Below are 19,161 nucleotides of genomic sequence, written 5' to 3'. Positions count from 1 at the left end.
AAGCTTTCTGATGATCCCCAAGTCAAAGCATTTAGTTTTACCGGAGTAATATGAAGCGTTCTAATTTCAAGCATTTCAACAAACTGCATGTTGCACTAACACAGCTGCTTACAGGAACTGAGGTACAGGGTGCTGCATCAATCAACCAGCCAAAAACCACTGCACTGCCTTATGGGTTTGGAGATCTTGGGTTGAACACAGTGCACAGTGGAGAAGGGCTTGTTGGAATGGCAGTCTGTGAAAGTAACACACCCTAAGGAAATACAGCTTGGAATCAATTTAGATCTAAGCTAAATTGCATTTTTTTTTTTTTTTCCTGGGGGGAGGTGAGAGAGTTGAAAAAAAAAAATGGTGATAAACATTTTCATGAAGGTTTGATACAGATGGCACTATGAAGCAAAGGGGAACAGGAAAGGTATCTTGCGCAAATATATCATTATTATTTAGAATGAGCCTCACCATGGACCTCAACAACCTCCTCCGCAGAGATCCACAGTGATAGGACAAGAGGAATGGCTTTAAACTAAATGAGAGGAGATTTAAGTTGGATGTCAGGGGGGAGATTTGCACAGAGAGGGCAGTGAGGCACTGTCCAGAGAAGCTGTGGATACCCCATCCCTGGAGGCATTCAGGGCCAGGTTGGATGAGACCCTGGGAAGCCTGAGCTGGTGGCAGCTCTGCCCATGGCATGAAGTTGTAACTGAATGGGCTTTAAAGGCCATTCCAACACAAGCTGTTCTGTAATAAATGATGTCCTGCTTCTACACGAACACACAGATCAGAACTCACATCAGAAGTCAAACCTGCACATGGAAACCTGCAGAATTCCTAAACATCTTTGCAAAACTGATGGGAGGGAATTACGTATTCTTATGTCCTATATCATACGTAGTCTGACACGTGCACACAGAAAAGTGCATGCTTTTATACTGTCTTGAACTTGTCCTTTGACCAGACACAGTTAATGATAGATCTGGTCCCAGACACACACAGCCTACACTCCTGCCATTCACAGATCACCCAAGCTTCCTCAATAGAGTAGATCTGGCAGCTCCATCTCTCCTGAGACACAGACTGTGGATGGTGCCAACAAGGAGAGGAAGCCCGCCAAAACCTTTACAGCAGCCCTGGGCTCATTCAGATTTTCTTTTGTGCCTGAGGGGAGAGGAAAAAGGGGGGAAAAAAAAAAAAAAAAGAGAAAAAAAAAAGCCAACAAAAAAATCCCAACAGCTGTGAATTTATTGACTCTCCCTTAAGAATCTCTGGAGCACTGAATTCCAGCTTCATGGTGCTGGCTAATTAGGCATTTATTTAACTCTGTTGCTGTTTTTTTTTTTAACGACTCACTGCTGTTGTTTGAAGTTCACTGTCTATTATTTGTAATAAAAAACCACTGCCATATCTTCGCCTCATTATTCCTAACAAATAGTGCACTTCCTGTCCCTCTGTCCCCTCTCTGTCCCCCTCCTCACAGCTCCCTGCCACCGTCACCTCTCTGCCCAGCGTTCCCTGGAGTTTCAAAGCCCAGCTGTGAGCATTTTGTCGTCGGAGTGTTTCTGAGAAACTTCTGTCATGGGCTCTGGCACAGCGGGGGCTGCTGAATAAAATATCAGCCCTTCAAAAGGGAATTAAGGCAGAGAACAAAAGCAGCAGGGAGAAGGAAGGGTAGAGAGGCCAGTTCTGCAGTCCTCTCCCACCCACTCAGCATTTTGAAAGCAGGAGCCCTTAGATGTCACTGCAGCAGTGACCTGCAGATGCATGGGACAGCTGTGCTGGCCACTTACTCAGTGTTAAGTGTCCTTAGTTGGAGGAAAGAAGACATGAAATGCCCTTATTTCTGTGGCATTTTGAGCACAAGTTTTATCTGCTCCCAGCTACAACTTGCAACCTGTCCCAATCTCTGACTTCCTTACACTTGCCCAGTCTTCACTACAGAAGTAGTTATTCCAGCCTAATATATGGCTTTAAAATCCCCAAGAAAAAGACAAATTTTTCCCTAAAAAGAAGTATCTAAAAAAAAAAAAAAACTAAAAAAAAAAAAACCTAAAAAAATCCTAAAAAAAAGGAAGTGAATTGATGCATTTGGTTCCTACCAATAATTTCTTGATCATCAATTGTCACTCATCTTCAAGAAGAGTAAGGAGATTTGTGCAATTACAGTCCCATCAGCTTTACCTTAATTCCTGGGAATGTGATGGAACAAATGATTCTTGAAACCATTTCCAAGCAAATTAAGGACAAATGAAGAGTGAGCAACCTGATCTAGCTGTAGATGTCCCTGTTCGTTGTAGGGGAGTTGTACTAGATGAATTTTAAAGGTCCCTTCCAACTCAAACAATTCTATGATTATATGATTAGGAGATGTCAGCATCGATTTATGAAGGAACAATCATTCCTGACCAACCTGCTAGCCTTCTTCTACAAAACAGCTACTTCAGAAGATGAAAAAAGATCAATAGGTGTTGTTTATCTTGATTTTAGTAAATATTTTGAAACATCTTCCATAACATTCTCATTGGAAAACTGATGAACTACAAACTAAGTAGATAGTGAGGCTGAAAACTGACTGAATAGCTAGGGTCAAAGGGCTGTAATAAGTGGCAAAAAGCCCAGCTGGACACTAGTCATTTGTGGCATACTCCAGAGAGGGCCAATGTCATTGCACTTCTTCTCTAACGACTTCAGCAATGGAACAGAGCACACTCTCAGCAAATTTTCAGGAGACCAAACTGGAGCTGATAAGATAAGATGTAAAACTGTGTTGCTTCCAAAGGGACTCTGTCAGGCTGAAGAAGTGGGCCACTAGGAATCTCAAGAAGTTCAGCAAAGAGATTCCCAGATTCTTCATACAGCAGTACATGCTAAGAGCCAACTTGATGGAAACCAGCTCTGGAAATCCTGGTGGACAACAAGCTGCTGATGCAACGTACCCTTGCAGCAGAGGCAGTCAGTAGCCTCTTTGGAGGAAGAACATTGCCACCAGGTTAAGGGAGAAGATCTTTTCCCTCTACCCAACACTGGACATAATGGGACCAGTCCAGCAAAGAGCAGCTAAGATAATTAAGGACTTGGAGCTTCTGAGAGGAAGAGCTGAGATTGCTTATCTTCAAGGAAGGAAGACTCAGAGTGCATCTCATCAGTGTGTATAAATACCTGCTGGCAGGCAGTAGAAAGGACAGTCAGTCTCTAGTCAATGATATCCAGCAAAAAGGTAAGAGGTGGTAGGTGCAAACTGAAATACAAGAAACTCCATTTTTTTAAAAAGTGGGGTTTTTTTTTGTTTTGTTTGTTTGTTTGTTTGTTTTTCCATTCCTGGAATTATCATCAAGCCCTGGAACAAGTCATCAAGTGAGTCTGTGGAAGCTCCAGCCTGGGAGCTATTCAAAACCCTTCTGGACACAGCCTCAATCATGATGACCTTGCATCAAATATGGGAGTCCAACAAAAGAACCTCCAGCTCCTTGAAGGATGTTTTGGAAGTGAGGTATTCAAACTGCAGTGCTGCATTTTAAAATTGGCTGCACTACAATGTAAAGAGGATGTTCCTTCCTGTTCCATGCCATGACACCTTTCAGACACAAAGTCCCAGATTGAAGCTCTCTCATATTTATTCTGCTTAGCAATTCCCTTAGCTGCCTCAGCATTACCAGTTACTTATTTTTGCATCAAGCAACATATGTCCATGTTTTGGATGAAATGGGCAAACTTTATATATAAATATGTATTTAATAAAAATATATGTTTGTCTATATATAATGAAGAAAATAAATACATTCTTCTTGCCTTTGAAAATAAGTGATTAGGAGCAGAACATTACTGGAACTCATGTCCAGCTCAACCAGTTGTACTGGCTAAAGAGCAGTTTCAAATTTCACCACATCTCACTTCAATGTATTAAAAGTCCTCCAATTGCTTAGAAACAATTTTATCTTATTTTTTAGAATTCTATTTGATTTTCTTAGGAGTTTAAAAGTAAAACAAATAAAATGGAAAACAAAAAAAAACAAAAAAATGAAAACTAATATACCTTCCCCCAAAGAAAAACACTGAAGTTTTACTCAGCTCCTCTCAGAAGACCAATAACTGCTTTAAAATTGAAAAGCACAGGATTTTTTCAGTCCTAGTTCTGTATTTGAGACTTCATCATTTACAGCGATTCCTATTTAGCAATTAGATGTCATCTTACTAGTTTGTTTTCTTTAATGATCTTGCTCCTCTTAGTGTGATTATAATAACTTTTCCACCATTTCCACTGCAGTCAAATTATCATTTGCATCACTACACCTAGATTAGGAACATCCTGCCCCAAGTAAGAGACACATCAATAACAGCTATTCCTGTGAAGAACAGGCATTATTGGAAGGCTATAAAATATGACTATGAATAAAGAATAATTTGGGGGCTTCTTTAGCAAAAAAGACAGGGGCAAATCACAGTGACATTTAAACTTCTTTTAAAAGAGGAATTAAATGTTCTGTATGTCTGTGGTAGACTAAACAAGAGCCTACAGGATATAACTGCAGTAAAAGAGATTAAATTTAAACACTGGGAAAAGCTTTATTGCTGGAAGGATAGATGCAGACTGAAGCTGCTTAGCTGGGTATGGCACTGAGGATACAAGTCTGCACAGTGTAGTGCAGAATCAGCCCTTGAGCATGGTGGGGTACCAGATGATGTTGCAGCATTGCAGCAATGATATGAGACTTCAGAGGACACAGCGTCTTTAAAACCGAAACTGATTTCCTTCACAGTGGCATGGCTACCTGTTCACAAAACGCTACACAGCATGAGCAGAAGTGATCTTCCAACATTCAGGTGCCAAGTTAGTTTGGCTAGGATTGCAGAGACAAGGATGACAGTCCTCAACAGATCTCCCAGGTTTTTCTTAGGTCAACAACAATGCCATTTTGTGAGTTTTATAACCTTCAAGGAGCTAGCAGTGATTATAACTTTCTGTCTCAGCTCTACGCCTCTTTTATGACCTAAATGTCCTGGGTAGTTGGAAGTAGATGGGCTGGAATCTGAATGACCTTCTACTCCGGTTGGCAAACAGTACATGATGTCACAAATTTGTTTCTGATTTAACAACACCAGAGCTGAAGAGCTACACAGAGTATTTTCCATCACAGAGGGCTAGGTGCAGCAAATCCAACTACCAAAATACAAGGTTCCACACCCACACAAATATCTGGATGGGCATGCAGTGAACTGAGATGTGAAGTCTTATTCCTGAACAAAGCTGACAGGATAGACACACAGCACTATTAGCAAAGATGGCTCCATGGATAAATTTATCAGCTTGTGCTCTGGGACAGGTCAATAATCAGAAGGATGCATTTCTGCCTAAAAGAGATAAGCTCAGCATTCAGGGATATATAAACATCAGGGCAATCCACTCCACAATAATCGGATTCTTTTGTTACAGAGCTGTAACACATCAATGGGAAAGGCAAATGGGAAGACTGTATAGACTATAGTCTGTATTACATGTAGCTCGATCCTGAAAGCCTTGGCGTAAGATGTTCCTGGAGGGATCTGAGGAAGGTGATTGTGTGAATCAAGCTTATTACCAGCTTGCTCAAAGCCATGCATAGGGACCTCTGCCACCCCTAGAATAAACACATTTCAAGTGCTCAGACAAGGAAAGAAACTCAAAATTGCCACTTTAGTGGTGACAAATTGCCAATCAGGTTGGGATTCAGGAAGCTAAAACTTCAGTTCCGAAGCCTAGCCTCAGGCCATGGCATGTCTGAAGCACAAGTGTGACAGAATGGGCTCTCATAATGCTTCGTTGACTAATGGGATTAAAGAGATTCCATTAAATCGCTTGTAGTTATAAGGCTTTCACCTTATTGCACCTGCATCTTGAAAAGGCAGCGTTACTCTATGATTTGACACATTTGACTTGGAAGAGATTAAATGAGAACTTCAAACTGGCTGCAGAAGTAATCCAGTATCAAAAGCCTCACTTGAGCCCCAAGAGTTTGGTAGTGAGGTTGATTTGAATTGTGGTATTTGGATGTGAAACACAGAAGTTCCTTTCTGACCGTTATAGATGTTTTCGAATGGAAACTGCCTATCTATAAAGTTCTTACAGGTCTGCCTATGAAGGTATTTGTTTTAGGCCTTAAGTATCCCAAATTACAAAGCAAGTGACAATTTCAAGGCAAGTCAGGTTGTAGGCAGAAATCTGGCAACCAGAGTAGTCAAAAGACAGCCAATACGAGGCCTCCCTGATCAGTCAAGTGCTGAATTCCCTTCATTACACTAAGTACATCACATTCCACACCTGAGACAATTCACTGCCCGTAGCTGATCTACCACCAACAAAAATAATTCTGGAATTTCATAATGAGCTTGATGATCAAATTCTATGAAAGACGCTGAGTGCAAGAAATATACCTCAAAAGTGGCTAACATGGATGAGGAATCAAAGGATGAGAGTCCAAACCTCAGAGCTCTGTCAGTTACTTGTTACCATTTCAAACCCATAATTTCCTTTCTTCCGTTGCACCAGAGAGAAGTAGCTATGAACGTTAATAACAAAGCCTTAGAGTGTCTTGAGGTACCTCATTAGGCAAATGTAAGTGGGGGCAATTTATTAGCATGCACAGTTCCCCCAGTGCAGCCCCTTGATAAGGGGAAGGCCCTGATGTAACTACATAGCATGAAGTTTATGCTTGCCAGAGGAAAGATGTTCAGCATGACAGCTGCAGCCTGACTAAGCATCTCACCCAGGTTGTTACTGAGAAACAGCATTAGCAGAATACGATACCTTTTTCACTGTAGTCTCTGCCTACTGAAGCATTTGAGAGACACATTAGAATGCAGGAAGATGTACATGGAGAAAGCTTAATGTTATATTAGAAAGTGCCAAGATCTCCTCAGGCAGTCATATCAGCAACTGTATATTATCATTACGCATTTAAGGAAAAACAGTAAGTACCTTTTGTCACTACCCCCTGCGGTCACAGCATTAGCTGCAGCTTCTAGCCAGAAACTACCCAGACTATAAACTACTTGCAACAGCAACCATGCCACTGTCCTCCTTTACCCCATCCTTATGCATCTTTATTCCAGATTTTCTGGAACATAGGTGGTAGGGCAATAGTTTGAAGCTACTCAGGGAAAGCACAAGCTTGAAACTGTCAGCAGATGTTTTACTGAGCATCTTGAGCAAATTTCACAGTACATGGCTGTTACAATTAGCAGCAGAGTATTAAAACAGACTACGGAAGTATATGGGGAAAAAAACCAGCCACTTACTATGTACTACAAGAGTAGTTTATACAAGGATTATGAGTTAGTGATCCAACTCAGCTGCTCTGATTCCTGCTCAGGTTTCCAGGAAACTCCCTGCCTGTGCCCTACTGCTTCCCCAATTGCTGCACCTCCAGACCACAGATCCCTAAGTTTCCAATTTGCCACAACAGTAATTTCAGATCATCTAAGAAAAGCCACGGACAATATTTTATACTGCAAATAGAAGTTGCCTAGGATATTCCAACAGATTATTTTATAAAGGAGAATACTGCCTCCTCTGTACTCCATAGAATTTTTTGTTGTCTCAGCAATACTCTCTTTCTTCATGAGGGTGAAAGCTGTCCATATTAGCTCTGTATTCTCTGGAACAATGCACGCATGTGTCTACTACAAGACAGTTGTATCAGGTGGTACATAATGCTCAGAGAGATCATGTAATCACAAGGAAAGGGAAGATAAGCAGTTTCTATTACTCCTGACATACCTTTCCTTCTAATCAGGGCATTTCTAAAGCATCACTCCAAATATTTCACTTCATTCACTTGACACTTTTCAACCACTATGGTCCTCCAGCTACTGCCCAGCTTCTCTTGGAAAACCATCTATGTCAAGGCACAGAGTGAGTAGGATACTTAAAGGAAAGAGGAAAGGCAGGAAAACAACCCTGAGACTCTTCTGCAGATACAACCACGCCTTTTAGGAAGGTAACCGAAAGTAAGCCACTGACAACAGAGGTGAGAGGGATGGAAGGCATATTTTAGTGAAGACAAAATTATTAAGTCTTGTATTTTCTGTAACTGCGCCTATACACAAGATTTACATATCCTTTAAGCTACCCTTGATAAAGTTCCCAGTCTTGCTACAGCAATGCAAGGAGGGCAATTTCATCTGCAGTGCATTTATAGCTCTGGTTTACAGGATTTTCCTTCATAACCCAGCCCAGGTTTCTAGCTCTCTCTCAAGTCAGTGTTTTACTAGCTCGTAGTTTGTCAGCTAGTACCTGCAATGGACAATTCTTAGCAACTCTTTCAAGATAAAAACAGAATAATAAAGCAGGGTGGAGTTTGGAAAGCAGATGACTCCTAAAGCCTGATCCTGAGTGGGAGACCTACAAGTATTTTTCAATTACATTGATTCTGTAGACAGGCAGTAAAAGAAGCAGACTGTAATTTCTGGATATACCTCCAAATAGTAGCACCTTGGAGTTGGTCACAGACAGAATGGTCTTGGCACTGTGGCAACTGTATGATCCCTACCCAATGAAGACAAGCTCCAGATGGAAAGGAATACATGAGAAGCTTATGCAGGAAGGCTCTAAAGCCGTTACTGTTCCTTCTTAAATGGTAATTTTGATTTGAAACTTAAGAACAGCTTCTCAAGGTCAAAGTCTAGGTCCAACTGGCAGATCACAAAATCATAGGGCTGGAAAGCCCCTTCTACTGTTCCTTGAGGAATAAGAGACAGCCCTATCTTGGTTATATTTACAGATCTTTATATAACCACTTATTAAAAAAATAAATAAGAGACTGTTGATTCTACCACCTTCTTAAGTGGGCATCTATTCAAGTCTGCTCTTTCTTCATATTCTCTTCACCAGCCCAGAGGGAAGGTTACTCAGCATCCTCCCTGAGTGTCTTGTAAACAAGCCCTCTTACGTTCCCATCTACCTGTATTACAATACTTCCCCTAAGAGGCTGTCTTCACAACACTCCTTTTCCCTAGAGCTCATTTCTCTGAAGCTGTTACAAAGACTGAGCAAAATACTCCAGATAAAGCCTCCTTAGAAGTATTCCCCTCCTTTTTTCTATACAAGCACCATTTTAATCCTTCCTTCAGGACTGTTTCTACCCTCCCTCCTTTTTCCCTTTGAAGATGGAGTGATACTCCTGCCATTTTCAGATCATTTAATCCACTAGGCCTTTCCTAGCACTGCATTTGATTTCTCCTTCCTAAGGGTAAATCTCTACACTTGTCTTGAATTTCATCTGTTTCATTTTGGACTGTATCTCCAATTGGTCAAAATCATTTTCAATTCCAAATCATTCTTCCCAAGCCCATGAAGTCTGTCCCAGTGAGAAAAAAATAGTCCAAAGCCAGCATAAAAGGAACAGAGAAAAGTTGCACTTCAGTAGAGCTAGCATCATCAGGCTTCAGGATAATCATATAGTGTCACAGTAACTATTCACAGGTGGCTTGAGTTGTGACAAGTAGGAATCATGCTCACAAGCTAATAGCAACATATTTTGTTGCTATTATAGGTAGAATTTCTTAATATTATCATTGCTAACAGAAAGGAGGCAGAGGTTTTATGTCAGGAGCCTGACATGAAATGAGCCTTCTAGGAGATCTAGAACTCTGCTTTCAAGCTACAGGAAAAAAACTGCTTTTCCTGCCTTATGAAAATAGTTACTTGGGCTTGCGTTTGGGAGAGCCAGCATTACAGAGGTAAGAGCAGAATAATATTTATACCCTGAGACTGTAGAGGTGTCAGGGTACCAATGTAAAAAACTTTCAGTGCTTCCAGTTACTTCCCAACCCTCTCAGACATTGAAACACCTTATGTAGAGTACTATCAGCAGCTGCTCCAAGGAAAGAAGGTGAACAGTTGTGGTCAAAGTGGAGAACTCCAGGTCACAAAAAACAGCCTATTTTTGATTTGTTGTCACTTGCTCCTTCCTCGGGATTCAGATGAAAGCCAGTCTTTTATAGCACAGTGTCCTTCCCTACACTTTTAGTCTAATGCAAGCTACCTGAAGCTTCTTTGTTTTGCCACTTATTATCTCACTTTAATGCTTCAAGCACTAGTAAAAGTAATCATACTGAGTTATAAAACTGATCTCATCAAGACAGTATTCAGCAAATCAAGCAACTTGACTCATTGCTTTGCTAAATAAGGTTCTGTTTTGTTCCAGCAATACGGAAATCTGCAGGTACCCGTGTCATAACTCAGGCTCCTCACAGCATAACATTCCAATTCCCCTTTTATTTTTCCCTACCTGTTGAAAGACAGCAGAGTATCAGTACACAAGTCTGTTTGTCTTTAATAAACTTATCCTTCTCTTTTCTAAAGAAAATACCTTCTTGCACCTTTCCCATTGACCCAAAGGCCAAACAGTACTTCCATGCCATCTCACAGCATCGCTTCCAGATTTTATTAACCATGTTAGAATTCTCTTCTGTTGGCTTGAATCCCAATTAAGCTACTTTCATTTTAACCATAACCATGGGAAGGACCCATATTCTGGTGCAGTTCTGCAAGTGTCATTTTAGACTGAATGGCTATGGCTGGTTGAACATGAATCCTTGTGCCCCTTCAAAACGAGGCACTTGCATTTTTCCATTCAGACACTAGATTTTGTGAGAATCTGAAATAGGCTTCCCCCCCACAAGTTACTGGAGGAATAGCTCTAAGAGAACCAGGGAAGTTTGATCAGTATAGATCATACTGTGATTCATTCTCAAAGGACATAATGGTTACCTAAAAATCAGTGCTACTCCACATCTGGTCTTCAAACCTAAAGGCCTGGAAATCTAGGACAAGCACACAGCTAAACAGATACCCTTCTTCTTTCGGCAGCACATGGCCCAAGTACCTCCACAGTCCTGCCTACAGCCAACCTGAGCTGGTACCCTAAAACTGAGGACACAAGGCCTTTTCAGGCCACATCTTCACTACAGAGAGCAAGGCTGGCGTCTCCCATTTTCTTACTGTCTCCAAGAAAAGCACTTACCTCTCAGAAGGTTAGTGAGGTGTGGAGGGATTCATAGTAGCTGAGACACAGGCTGATGCACTACAGTGAAAGTAAACCTATGAGGAAAGAAGCAGAAGGAATTGAAGTGAATCCACATGGGTTATTAGCCCCACATTAACGTTTAAATACTGCATTATTTCATCATTTGCCAAAGCTCAGATGAGCCCTAACCTTCTGCAGATAACTCAGGAGGAACTAAAACTGTGGGGGGAGTTGGGATGGTGTCAGTCATTTGAAACAATGGTGTGAAAACTGCAAGGCCTGGATCAACAGATAGAAGTTCAAGGCTATTCTTCAAGAGTCGGTTTTAAGATCAGAAACTATTTCAGACTGGTTTTACCCCAGAGCTCCATAAAATTTCTACAAAGAAATTTGGTACAACTCTACAATATTAAAAAATAAAAAAAGAAGAAGCAAGTGCATAGAACTTGCATTCAGAGCTGTGCTGCTCCCCTAAGGAAAAGACAGCTACAGAAAGGGGTCAATGAGGTTCTATTAAACACCCTCGATTTCTGCATATTTTTTTTATTATTATTATTTTTAGAACCAAAACAGCTGGCCTTATACAGGAACTTATCAGACTAGATAAATCTTATCAGTCCATTAACACCTGCTGGAAAGTAGAATCCACCAAAGCCAAAGTGCTAACAATTAAGCACTTCTGAGAAGAAAACTTGCAGAGAAAAGCTTTTCCCATGTTACCTATAGCCTGTATAATCCAGGAAGGGCAAGATCATCTATCGTTAGCACCTTTCCTGCTCAAATCTTCCAAAAAATCGTTATCTGAAAGTGTTATGCTGTGCAACACTCCCAATATTCTGACTCCTCATGTTGCTGTCTGCCACTAGCTAATTCTTGTATTCTGTGGTCTCCAATCTTCTGCTCAGGAAGAATCAGAAATAAGCATTACAGAAGTTTCAAAAAGACATGACTTCAGATGCAAATTCAAACACTCATGAGCATCCATCCCTGAATGTCTACTGACAGTGGAAGGATATGGGAAATGAAAAAGTCTCAAGTAAGACTTCCATAGTCTCAATACAGAAGTCCAAGCCACAGACTGTAAAAAAAAATATATTCTCATTCCCATTTAAGTTTAGAATTACAGCTACAAAAGATTATGTGATTCCACTTTATTTCCTTCAGTCAACTGATTTTTTATTTTATATAACTTAAAGGAGCAAGACTGTATTTTAGTGTCTTCCTCAAGGATGATCCTATTTTATAACTTATCCAAATCCTAGATTACATGGAATATGAATCTTTTCTTACCCAGAAAGTGGTTTTGCCTACAGAAAGTGGGAACTGATATTGAACAGAGGCCTTACTTTTGATGGCTGGTCAATAACTCTTATTACGTCTCCTGCTTAGAGGCACCAAATCCAGTTTAGTGGTGGTACATTCATCTCCAGTGACCACAAAGAAATGACTACCAAATATATGCTGGATTATGACAGAAAGACAGCAGCCAGCCCTTGTAAGATATCATTTGAGAGCTGCCATTTATTATCTCCTTGCAGTTCCCTTTGGTCAGTAAGAAAGAAAGCTGAGCCAACTCTGTCTTCCCCCTGGCTTAAAGACCAGCTTTACTCACATGCCCCTTTCCCACAGCAATTCAGCATTTCTTACTGCTAGCCAACTAGCAATCAGGTTACAGTCTCCTGGTAGGTTTCAAGAGAGGGACTGTTCATTGCCTGCAGCTCTTCAGGACAAAAGTTGTGTTCTTTTAGGGTAAGTTAAACAACACAGAACCAAGAGTTTAACTAGCAGCTATAGCCAACAACGTAGTGACTCTGCCAAGGCTGGCATGTGTTAAAGAACTATCTTGCTCAAGTCTGTAGGTGCTGCCAATGCCTAATATCAATGGCTATGGTGATTTCAGGCCCAGCACAGCTGGTTCTGATGAAACTGCATCACCTAATGACGTCCTGGAATAAGGGCTGGAAAGCTGTCAGAGAGATGATGTTTTGTGTTTGTTTTCATTTTCTTTAAATAAAAAAAAAAAGTCAAATTGTATATGCAATATTACATCAGTCTTGACAGGAGAATACTTCTGTGGTTTAAAAGGTAAAGAAGGTTGGAAAAGATCATGCCAGAATAGCCAACATCCCAGGGATGGGATTGTTTAGTTTTGTTTTTAAACTAACAGTTTATTCTATTACTCTCCTATTTTAAAGAACTTGATATTACTTCACTGAAGATGTAGGAATAGAAAAGTGATTTCTTGCACAGTTCCAATCACTTGATATTATACTTAATACTGTCTTTCTCCCAGGGGGATATTGAACTATCAAATTCCTGAATCAATATGAACTTCACAGGGAAGGAGGTCACTGCATAGTAAATCCTAGTTGGAATCCTGCTTAAGGCAGGAGGGAAAAGAACATAATGACTATGTGTAATTCATTTTCAGTAGAAAACATGCCTTCTAGGAATTAATCCTGAAATTCTTTTTTAAAGTTGGTTAGCTGCAGCCACCACCAGGGTCACACAGACAGTTTAAAATTAAAAACAAACAAACTAACAAACAAAAACCTTATTGTATTTTAAATACCAAAAAGATACTACATAAATGGTACAACTTAGTTTAATTCAAGAACCCTTAAGATGTTTTTGAGCTGTCTAAGAGAAGATCACCTCATGATGAAGGAGTAGGATTTAGATATTCATTTATTTATTTACTTAGACAAGGACATTTTGCTTTCAAAGTACAAGCTACTCAGTTGGACACTTTTTCTCCAGATGTTCCACTTGGAGTTACACTAGCTCTGTACTGAGTTAGCTGTAGAACTGTTTTAAAGACTGAAGATCTAAGATCTCTCATCGTTAGTCCTTGGTATCATGCTCTACAGTGCCATATAAATAGCTAAGCATGAAGCTCATTCAGTTCTTAATTCCTAGAAGCCTTTATCATTGCCATTCCAAGCCACATGGACACAGAGAAACTCAATCTTTTGCATCATACCAGAGATCTTTGCCTTTACACCTTGTCCAAGAGAAAAGCTAAGGCAGCTCAAGGCAACTTGTCTGGGGCTGCTTCTTGCAGCATCTACAGCCACACAGTGGCAACAAGAAGATTCACAACAGCTTAATTTCCATTATGAAGCATACTTGTGGTTTACAAGCCATTCTTGCTTTTATCATCCTTACCCTGAGAAGCATTTGCATTTTTTCTTTCAAGTGCAAAGGACAACTCCACAGAAGTCTCTCATAACATTTGCAGTGTTACCCCAGTACAGATGTTCTAGGTGGTATGATACATGGTAGTCCCCCCAAACATTTCAGTTCCTCTACCTAGAAATGCATATTTTCCCTTAATCTAAAAATATTCCAGAGAAGGAAAAAAGTCACCCAAGGCAACTGTGTACTGCCTTTCCTACTCTGTAGGAAAATACTGCTGGTTTTCTATCCACCTAGTTCTCCTCATCCACCTCCATGTAAACTCAAAGAAGATAACTTTCTTCTTGCATGAACCATTACTTCCTTTTTTGGCTATCTTTTCATCTTAGGAGTTGGCAGTTTTTCTGAAGTCTTCACACAACAAGAATCAACTGAATCCACCCATTCATGCCCCTTCCATGCTGATGTCCACTTCTCAGAGGAGAAAGCAGCAGCTTTTTTTGCCCAGAACAGGGAACACAGGAAAAGCTAAAATTACTCACTAAAATTACTTACTGTGCTGGGAGATGCCAAACACTATTCATTGCTGCCATCAATCCCATTCCTCCAGGATAAGGGTATACATATCTATTTTGGCTTCCAGTGACCACAGCTGGTTTCTATCCCCTTACTGAGGGCTATTGAGTTCTTATCTTCAGAAAAACAGCAAGTTACATAACAGCAGCTGAGACCACCTTTTTTTTATTATTTTAATTTTTTTGAGATTCTCAAGAGTCCCACTGTCCAGGCAACATTATATGACACTATTAATCATCTTTCCAAGGCAAAAAATAAAAATACACAGCCAAAGCCATCATTCCTTGCTTACAGGCTTTTGTTTCCAGTGCAAATGAGCCTGGAGTTAAGCTATAACCAACTAATACACTCAGCTAGAAGGTTAAGAGCCATATCCACAAAGGAGACTCTAAGTATCTTTTTTCTCTATACCCTAAGTGGATTGAAATTTTCTACTTTTGATTCAGATAGTCTAAGAAGAGGCAACAGGCATCAGCAAGGCTAGCCTAAGCAGGTCCTGTGTTACCATACCCCAATCACTTATTCTCCCCAACCTGATGCTCGGAGAATAGCAAGGTATTATGAGCAGTTTAAGGCAGTATTGTCAAACACCATCAGCCAGGCATTGACAGTGGCTTCATAGCACTTAAGATGGTTAAACATGTAAGTCTAGTAGTCATTAAAGAAGTTATATTTTTCTCTAGCTTGGGAAAGGTATATAACACTTTAAGAGGGGCTTGAAGGTTTGTCTCAGTTTTAGGAAGTGCCGCCTCCCCATTCTATCCCACAGTCTAACAGTTAAACAAGAGGTGTATCATGAGTTTCTTACCTCAAGGACTGGTCTGCCTTCCCATATCACTCAACATTTATAGCAGGGGAAAAAGCCACTGTCAAACCTCTCCTGCAGTTGAGACCAGACTGTCTTCAGCAGCATTATGCAGAGGATGGGGCTCTGCCCAAGAAGATCCAGGCAGAAAAACCTCAGTCAAAATGCCTCACATTTGCAGATGATAACTACATGCCAACAGCCATGCTATCCACATTCTTCTATGTCTTCCAAGGGGAGCACTTACATACCTTCATACAGGGCCATATATATCTTCATATACAAGGCCATTTCATATATCTAATTATCTTTCTAGAAAGAAATTACTGTTTCTCACTCAGGTTTCTGCAGTCGCATAGTTCTATGTGGAGAGAAGATTCGTCAGCGTCAACCACAGGTAGCAGTTTTATCATTTCCCTCATGTGAGCTCAGAAGGGATAATTTGTAGAAGAATCCTAAAGGCTGCACACACAGCTGCTGTGTGATCAGACAGCAAGGATGGTTTTGGAAGGTTATGCTTGTCTCAGCCCTTTCGTCCTTTCACCCAGAAAGGTTACAGGCAGCTGCTCTCACTCATACCTGTGAGCATTATCAGCTTGCACACCATGCTCTAAAGCTGACCTATGGAGGGAGAGTGTAAGAGTTCTTTCAGGAGAGTTTTCTTGGGCAAAATAAAGAGAGAGAGAGATCATATTACATTCCTGGATTGGAAAGAGGTCATTTTTCTGACCCCCATGGTTGAGTTGGTTTTACCAGCAAAGCCTCTGTAACACAGAAACTTGTTAAAAAACCCCACTCGCCTACAGTGGAAACAGAGATTTAGTTTAGCAAGCTGACACACTGCTCCAAAGCCCCACATTCCTGTGTGTTTACTCCTCTCCAGCCAGACAGCAATCATAGGTACTTTCCTTATAAGCTTCAGCTCACCCGTTCCTAATGCAGGATCAGTGACCTCTGGAGTAACCGGCGAGAGATAACCAGCTTTTGTTCCTAGCTGCTAGTGTGATGCACATCCCTCCAGCTGCCCTTCTCCTAGGAGAAGGATCAGGCTTTAAGAGCAGCTAGGATCAAGCCTTAGAGAAGCTTACAGCAATCAGAAGCTTAGCTGCTCCAAGCAGAGGGGGCCGTTCACCCACACAGCATCAGACAGCAGCACACGGATGGACCTTGCAGAAGGAGCCTGGCGCTCCCCAGCTTTGCCCACGAGCATCATGGGCTCCCCGTAGGAAATATGAACTGCTGCACTGGTGACATGGAAAGAATAACAAGAGTAGAATAATAAGGCCCCTCTGGGCCACACTTTTAGTGAGCATTGGCCACCTCGGCGGGACACACGCTAAGGAGTTAGCTATCTTTTGCGCTGCCTTCACACCATTTTAAGCCACAGTGAATCAGGCACCATAGGTACACGAGGGAGAGCGCCGAGGGAGGGCAGTGATAGATTGGGAAAGCAAAGTTCTCTCAATTTTACACTCGGTCACCTAGCTTTATCTAGAGACAAGAGGAAATCTCATTCCATGTAATTCACTTACCCACAGCGCTCAGAAGGGAAATCACTGCAATGCTGTTTGCAGGAAGAGCAAGAAGCGCGCTCCTCCATCTGCAGCTGAGGAGGCAATGGTCTCCCAGCATAAACACATCTTTAAAGCTGTTAGAAGCCCTGAGGACCAAAGAAAAGAAGCAACAGAGCATCCTAAACACACTGCCCAAGGGAGTCCCTTTCCACTTTACTAGCTCCATCCTCTTTTCTCTGTCTAACAGCTCATAAAAAAGAAAAGCCTGCTTGCAGGGGGACACTTTTATACTCTTAATTGAGCTGCAATTGGACATTACTAAGGCTTCTGTCCTGCCCTTTTCTGGGGAGGCTGCTACCCGCCTCCATAGGATGGGCAGTTAGAAAATCGATTTGCACCTTGTAGCTATTCTCCCTGTTGAAATTCTGTCAGCACCTGCTCTGTATTTATCCACTTTTATTTGTTCTGAAATTAGTTTCCTAAATCCAGGCCTATTTGCTAAAGAAAAATCAACAGATTTCAGAATGGAAATAGAGGAGGCAGCATCTGAAATATTTCCCCACTACCATTAGTGGCTAAGAATAAAAAAAATTATGGTCCCCTCCAAAAAACAACATCTAGGTGAATGAATTCAGAAAGGAGGAAAGGGAAAGGCCTGAATTACACAACAGGTCGTGTTTATATTGTCTGCTCACACAATGCTGAACAATAAAACATAGTACTTGACCAATAATACAAATATTTCCTATTCTTACATGCATGTATATGCACCATTTTTACATTTCTATTTAACATTTCTAAGTCTGAGGAAGATGAAGAAACTAGAAACAGCAGAAGATCTCCAGAGATTGCCTTTTTTCTCATTCTCTTCCCATGTAATGGGTAACTGCACAGCTACCTGGAGTGAATTTATGCTGCACTGGTTGATCTGCGATAGCCACCCAAGTGGTTTCAGGGTCACATCTACAAGGATGTGAGTGCAAGCACAAAAATCACTCCTGCAGTGCAGTTGGCACACAGCAAACCTAGGACTTTGTTTACCATTTGTTTATCTGCTGTCCTCCATAGAAAGCTCAACTGAGTGCAGAAATGGAAAACATACAATGATTCTTGCCTATGTGGCTAATTAACGAAATGGTCTTAGCTGTAGTGTGTTTTAAGTTTCCAAGGTTCCTCTGCCAATGAGAACCGCAGCCGTACTGTGAGGCAGAGGTGTGCAGATGTCACAGGTGTTTTGATCTCTTCAGTTGAGACCTCTTTTCTCTTCCTGCTATTTTAATGTAAAATAGAAACCTTTCGGATTGAAAGGGCATGGAAAAGTCAAATAAAAAGTCACTAATATAGTTATATTGTCAAAAGGAAGGAAAAAGAACAAACAAACAAATGGTAGAATGAAAACGATGGGAATTGTTTTTAAAGAAAGCTTTCTAGTTTTAGTTATCTGTGATATTTTTTGTTTATTCTGATAGTTCTTGTTGTCTCTGAACTGCCTGTGTTGTGTGATTAAAATCTTCACCTCAGGGATCTACTATAGTTTTTTTGTTTTGTTTTGTTTTGTTTTTTTTGCATAGTGAGTGGGATTTATGAAAGGGTACCATTAACTCAGTTCTACTCCCCGCTGAAGTCAGGAAGGGGGCATTTTATCATCAACGGCAATTAAAATAAAAATGAAACGGATCTGCAGTACTTCTAAAAATCATCTTCCCAGACATAGCTTTCCTTTTCCGAAGGTCTGCACCCGTGCATACGCCTGCACCAAATACACCAGGGTACTTAAGAATTTGGGATACAAAAATAACGTGTGGTTGAGGTCCATTCTGTGAAAAGGAAAAACATTTCAAAGAAGAGAAATTACAGGAGTGGTAAGTAAACCAATAAGAAGTGAGAGCTCTTCCTTGGAACTACAGAAAACTGCTCCATATGGAAAGCTGATGTAGCAATAGTCTGATCCAAGGTACTGCAACAGGGCACCTCCAAGGCCAAGGGGAAAAGCTGCAAGCACACCTCTCCCCTTGGAGGACCAAGCCTGGGAAAGAGAATGGGGAAAGCAGGAAGCACTATCTGGCACCCCAAAGGAAAACCTAAGCAACACGGTGCCTGGTAAAGCAGGGGAAGGACAGGGGAAAGGCAC

At 41.0% G+C, this 19,161-nt stretch overlaps 1 long non-coding RNA gene across 5 annotated transcripts in view; it reads right to left on the bottom strand.

Annotated features, from left to right (window-relative positions):
• LOC116242343 (uncharacterized) overlaps positions 1-19,161 on the bottom strand; it is a 232,213-nt gene that overhangs the window by 138,778 nt on the left and 74,274 nt on the right. For all 5 annotated transcript variants that reach the window (XR_004169722.2, XR_016471181.1, XR_016471183.1 and 2 more), the window contains one exon: positions 10,995-11,071. This is a non-coding gene — a long non-coding RNA (uncharacterized LOC116242343). The remainder of the gene's footprint in view (positions 1-10,994; positions 11,072-19,161) is intronic.

Source organism: Phasianus colchicus, chromosome 1 (genome assembly GCF_987193195.1).
Source record: "Phasianus colchicus chromosome 1, bPhaCol1.hap1.1, whole genome shotgun sequence".
NCBI classification, from domain to species: Eukaryota; Metazoa; Chordata; class Aves; order Galliformes; family Phasianidae; genus Phasianus; species Phasianus colchicus.
Note: the sequence above shows the minus strand (reverse complement) of the source record. Positions and strands in the feature narration are given on the sequence as shown.